Below are 6,290 nucleotides of genomic sequence, written 5' to 3'. Positions count from 1 at the left end.
GAAAACATGGAACGCTTCACGAATTTGTGTGTCATCCTTGGGCAGGGGCCATGCTAATCTTCTCTGTATCGTTCCACTTTTAGTATATGTGCTGCCGAAGCGAGCACATGTAAAGTTATTTTTACGGCCAGGTGTGATGGCACAAACCTGTGGTCCCGGTTACGTAGGAGGCTGAGGTGGGAGGATGGCTTAAGCCCTGAGGCTGAGCGTGGTGGCTCACGCCTGTAATTCTAACACTTTGGGAGGCTGAGGATTGTTTAAGCCCAGGATTTTGAGGCCAGCCTGCCTACCTAGATGGATCCTCACTCTACATAAAATTTAAAAAATAAGCCAGGTGTGGTAGTGTGTGCTTGTAATCCCAGCTACTCTGGAGGCTGAGGTGGGAGAATCTCTTGAGCCTGGGAGGTCGAGGCTGTTGTAAACCATGATTGCACCCCTGCACTCCAGCCTGGGTGACAGAAGCAGACCCTGTCTCAAAAAAATAATAAATAAATAAAAACAAAGAAAGAAACCAGACATAAAAAGTGAATGATTTCATTTATATGAATTTTTTTTTTTTTAGAAACGGGGTATTGCTATGTTGCCCAGGCTGGAGTGCAGTGGCTATTCACAAGCGCGATCCCACTAGTGATCAGCACGGGAGTTTTGACCTGCTCCGTTTTTGACCTGGGTCGGTTCACCCCTCCTTAGGCAACCTGGTGGTCCTCTGCTCCTGGAAGATCACCATATTGATGCCAAACTTAGTGCAGATACCTGATAGGCATAGCGCACTGCAGCCCAGAACTCCTGGGCTCAAGTGATCCTCCCACCTCAGCCTCCCGAGTAGCTGGGACTACAGGCACGCGCCACCATGCCCGGCTATATGAAATTCTTAAAAGGGTAAAACTAATCTTTAGTGACTGAGAACAGAAGAGTAAGGATGTCTGGAGCTGGGGATGGGAGCAGACTGACTGCAAAGAGGCTGAAGAAGACAAAAATGTTTCATATCTTCATACCTGATCAGGCATATACATACAATGAGAATTGGAGACCGAGTTTTGCTCGTTGCACAGGTTGGAGTGGTGCAATGGCGCTATCTCGGCTCACAGCAACCTCTGCCTCCCAAGTTCAAGTGATTCTCCTGCCTCAGCCTCCCAAGTAGCTGGGATTACAGGTATCCAGCTAATTTTTTGGTATTTTTAGTAGAGATGGGGTTTCATCATGTTGGACAGGCTAGTCTCGAACTCCTAACCTCAGGTGATCCACCCATCTTGGTCTCCCAAAGTGCTGGGATTACAGGCATGAGCCCCTGCACCTGGCCCACACAATGAGAATTAAACTTGTTAAAAGTTACAGTTAAAATGGGTGCATTTTATTGTATGTTAATTAAAATGTATTTTAGAAAAGTTGACCATAAAGTAGGCCAGGTGAGTTGGCTCATGCCTGTAATCCCAGCACTTTGGGAGGCTGAGGTGGGAAGATCACTTTAGGCCAGGAGTTTGAGACCAGCCTGGCCAACATGGCAAAATCCCGTCTCTACTAAAACTACAAAAATTACCTGGGTGTGGTGGCAGGCACCTGTAATCCCAGCTACTTCGGAGGCTGAGGCAGAAGAACTGCTTGAACCCCGGAGGTGGATATTGCAGTGAGTTGAGATCACACCACTGCACTCCATCCAGCCTGGGTAATAGAGCAAGACTTTTGTCTCAAAAAAAAAAAAAAAAAGAGAGAGAAACAGAAAAACAGAAACAGAAAGAAGAAAGAAAGAAAGAGAGAATGAGAGAATGAAAGAAAGAAATTGACTTACAAAGTGAAAAAGCAAGGTGGATTACAGACATAAATATATGTATGTATGCATGTATGTATGTATGTGTGACATGCCAGGTGTAGAGGGGGGGACATGCACAGACAGTTATACTCAGAGACAGATTCATTTAGGTGTCCCTGGCTCTCTGACTTGGTGGGGTGGGAGAGGAGAAGCTTGTGTGGGCTTTTTGAAACCATTCCAAATTTTGAAGGGCCTGAGGCTTCCTGCTGATCCATTGTGGATTTCTGTTGCTCTCCCCTCTGACTGCTTGTTGGCAAACCACTAATTGCTTCTTTAATCCTTGTTTTTCTGCAAAAGCTGTGGGCTATTGGAAAAACATCCGTCCACTCCCAAAAGTCTGGGGTTTCGTTTTTTTGCAGGGGGATTGTAAGGAGCATTTCAGTTTAGCAGAGAGCCAAAGGCTAGGGCTGGACCTCCCGGGAGGAAGGTGAGGGGGAGCTGGGAGGCCTGTTTCTGCCCAGAGGCAGCAGGGACAGGTAGTGCAATTTGCAGGCAAAGCACAAATGCCCAGCAGGTCGCTGGTCCTCTTCTCATTTCTCCTCAACTGATTCAGCCGGAGCCAGGCTTCCAGCTATGGGCCTAATGAGACTGTGCAAGTCAAGCCTCATTAATGAAAAGCCAGTTGTTCCAGCTCTGACCAGGAAAAGCCGCTGCCTGTTGAGAGTCCCTCTCGGTGCCCACAAGGCTGGAACCTGTTCTTCCTATTTTCTGTGAGCTCTTTGTCCCTGCCCACAAATGTTCACGATCACTTCTTAGAAGGAGGCACCTTTGGTGCAATATCTTAAGTCTAAGAGGCCCAGACTTGTGTTTCTGGCCCAGACCTCCTAGGCTCAAGCAACCTCCCACCTCAAGACCCCTGAGTAGCTGGGACCACAGGCGCATACCACCACAGCCAACTTATTTTTGTATCATTTCTGGTAAAGATGGGTTTCTGCCGTGTTGGCCAGGCTGGTCTCGAACTCCAGGGCTCAAGCAATCTTCCTGCCTTGGCCTCCCAAAGTGCCGGGATTTCAGGCATGAGCCACTGTACCCAGCCAGGACACTTTTGAGTTACACCTGTTATTGTATCCCCATGTAATATGGCATGGAAAGCTTAAGTTTTTTAAAAAAATGTTTAAATTTTTATTTTTTTGAGACAGAGTTTTGCTCTTTCATCCAAGCTGGAGTGCAGTGGCGCGATCTTGGCTCACTGCAACTTCCGCCTCCCAGTTTCAAGCAATTCTTGTGCCTCAGCCTCCGAAGTAGCTGGGATTACAGGTGCATGCCACCTCACCTGGCTAATTTTTGTAATTTTAGTAGAGATGGGATTTCACTATGTTGGCCAGGCTGGTCTCGAACTCCTGACCTCAGGTGATCCACTTGCCTCAGCCTCCCGAAGTGCTGGGATTACAGGCATGAGCCACCACGCCCAGTCTCTGATAGTTTTGAATCATGCCTGGAATTCGGCAGCTGCTCAGTATGAATCGATGACATGACACTGTCATGGGAATGGCCGGCTGAGCAGGTGCCACCAGGATAGACAATGCCCTTTTTCCTACCTCCTCCCTCCTTCCCACTCTTCCCTTTGTCTCTACTTCTGAGAGGCTAAGTAGAGCATAGGGTTCTGTTGCCAAACTGCCAACTTATATAATCACTTCATGCCTCATTTTCCTCACTTGCACAGTGAGGCTAGTTATAGTACATTGTTTAGAGTGAAGATTAATAGTAATTATTCTAACACTTATGTGACAGGCACATAAGTCCTCTTAGGACACTGTGTTTGTTGTTGTTTTGAGACAGGGTCTTCCTCTGTCGCCCAGGCTGGAGTGCAGTGGTGCGATCACCGCTCACTGCAGCCTTGACCTCCTGGGCTCAAGGAACCTCCCACCTCAAGACCCCGGAGTAGCTGGGACCACAGGCACATGGCACCACAGCCGGCTAATTTTTGTAACTCTTTTGGTAGAGATGGGCTTTTGCCATGTTGGCCAGTCTTGAACTCCAGGGCTCAAGCAATCCTCCTGCCTCAGCCTCCCAAAGTGCTGGGATTTCAGGCATGAGCCACTGCACCCAGCCAGGACACTTTTAAGTTACATCCGTGATTGTATCCCCACGTAATGTGGCATGGAAAGCTTAAACAGCAGGCCTGGCTAGTAAGTGGTAGAGCCTAGATTTGAATAGAGGAAATGCCTTGGCAGAAGGCAGAGGGCAGGGGGCATGTGATTAACCAGCCAGCTACTTGGTCTCAGGCAGCAGCTGAGATGGGCTGTATAAAGGGCTTAGAGGCCCGCTATGGCCAGTGCTGAATACACAGTGGTTGTACCGGGATTCTAAACTGGTATCTATTTGCATCCATTGAAACGCTGTAAGGTGAGCTGGAGATAAAGAGGCTAAGAACATACATAATCCTTAAAAAAGGGGCTGGGCCCAGTGGTTTACGCCTATAATCCCAGCACTTTGGGAGGCGGAGGTGGGAAGATTGCTTGAGCTCAGGAGGTCAAGACCAGCCTGGACAACATGACAAGACCCCCACCTCTACAAAAAATAAATTAGCCAGGTGTGGTGGCAGGCACCTGTGGTCCCAGCTACTCAGGAGGCTGAGGTGAGAGGATCGCTTGAGGCTAACAGGTTAAGGCTGCAGTGAGCCGTGTTCATGCCACTTCATTGAAGCCTGGGTGACAGAACGAGACTCTGTCTCAAAAAGAAAAAAAAAGGAAAGTGGGAAGGAAGAAAAAATTAAAAATTATCATTTATTAAGCATGTCAGCCTTATGCAGAGGATGCTGTAAACACAATCCCTTATCCAAAACCCTCATTGTATTTCACATGTTGGAGTTGCTCTCACAATAGCGGAGAAGTCAGACAGACAGATGGCGTGTTCTGCATCTTACATGACACCCCAGGCCTGGGCAGCACTCTGTCATCAAGCACATAATATCTGGGAATCCTCACACTGCATGAGATTTAAAAATACCTGGAGGCCGGGCACAGTGGCTCACACCTGTAATCCCAGCACTTTGGGAGGCTGAGGTGGGTGGATTGCCTGAGCTCAGGAATTTGAGACCAGCCTGGCCAATGTGATGAAACCCCATCTCTACAAAAAATACAAAAATTAGCCAGGCATGGTGGCGGGTGCCTGTAGTCCCGGCTACATGGGAGGCTGGGGTGGGAGGATTATAAATAAATAAACAACCCAAAATTAAATTAAAATAAAATAAATAAAAACACCCTGAAACTGTGTCAGTTTGCCTCTGAATGAAGTGGGGCCAGGTCGGGCTCTGCTGCCAAAGGATTTAACCTTCGGCCTTCGGGGCTTTTGGATTTCAGAATTGTGGGCGAAGGACTGTGGATGCATTTCATCCACCTGACAACCCTGTGAGGGTGTATTCTCCAGGCTGGTCAGGCTGAGTGCTTTGCCCAAGGTCACAGAGCCTGTGCTGGCCACATTGCAGGAGCATGTTCTTTGAGCATTGACCACCGGCCGGCACTTCATGTACCTGAACTCATTTATGCCCTTAACAAGCCACGTCCTCATTTTTTTTTTTTTTAAGATAGAGTCTCACTCTGACTCCCAGGCTAAAGTGCAGTGGCATGATCTCGGCTCACTGTAACCTCCACCTCCTGGGTTCAAGCGATTTTCCTACCTCAGCCTCTTGAGTAGCTGGTGGCTCATACCTGTAATCCCAGCACGTAGGGAGGCCAAGGTGGGTGGATCATGAGGTCAGGAGTTCAAGACCAGCCTGACCAACAGGGTGAAACCCTATCTCTACTAAACATACATAACAAATTAGCTGGGCGTGGTGGCGGGCGACTGTAGTCCCAGCTACTCGGGAGTTCTGAGACAGAATTGCTTGAACCTGGGAGGCAGAGGTTGCAGTGAGCCGAGATTGCGCCACTATACTCCAGCCTGGGCAACAGAGTGAGACTCCATTTCAAAAAAAAAAAAAAACCATGGCTGGGCGCGGTGGCTCACGCCTGTAATCCCAGCACTTTGGGAAGCCGAGGCGGGTGGATCACGAGGTCAAGAGATTGAGACCATCCTGGTCAACATGGTGAAACCCCGTGTCTACTAAAAATACAAAAAATTAGCTGGGCATGGTGGTGCGTGCCTGTAGTCCCAACTACTTGGGAGGCTGAGGCAGGAGAATTGCTTGAACCCAGAAGGCAGAGGTGGTGGTGAGCCGAGATCTCACCATTGCACTCCAGCTTGGGTAACAAGAGCGAAACTCCATCTCAAAAAAACAAAAAACAAAAAACAAAAAACAAAAAAATCCAAACCAATCAAACAAACAAAAATTAACCGGGCACAGTGGTATATGCCTGTGGTGCTAGGACTGAGGGGGGCAGATCACTTGAGCATTGGAGGTCTAGGCTGCAGTGAGCCATGACTGTGTTCCTGCACTTCAGCCTGGGTGACAGCGAGACCCTGTTTCAAGAATAAACCATAAATGCTTGATGTGGTTTGACTGTGTCCCCACACAAATCTCATCTTGAGTTCCCATGTGTTG

The 6,290-nt window shown here is 48.3% G+C and overlaps 1 non-coding gene across 1 annotated transcript; it reads right to left on the bottom strand.

Moving 5' to 3' along the window:
* On the bottom strand, positions 1 to 107 carry LOC135269612 (U6 spliceosomal RNA). Its single transcript, XR_010337861.1, has one exon. It is a non-coding gene; the product is annotated as a U6 spliceosomal RNA (small nuclear RNA).
* Positions 108 to 6,290: the final 6,183 nt, after the last annotated feature.

Source organism: Aotus nancymaae, unplaced genomic scaffold (assembly GCF_030222135.1).
Source record: "Aotus nancymaae isolate 86718 unplaced genomic scaffold, 86718_ANA_hifiasm-v0.15.2.pri h1tg000053l, whole genome shotgun sequence".
NCBI classification, from domain to species: Eukaryota; Metazoa; Chordata; class Mammalia; order Primates; family Aotidae; genus Aotus; species Aotus nancymaae.
This window is presented reverse-complemented; position numbering and strand designations above follow the sequence as displayed.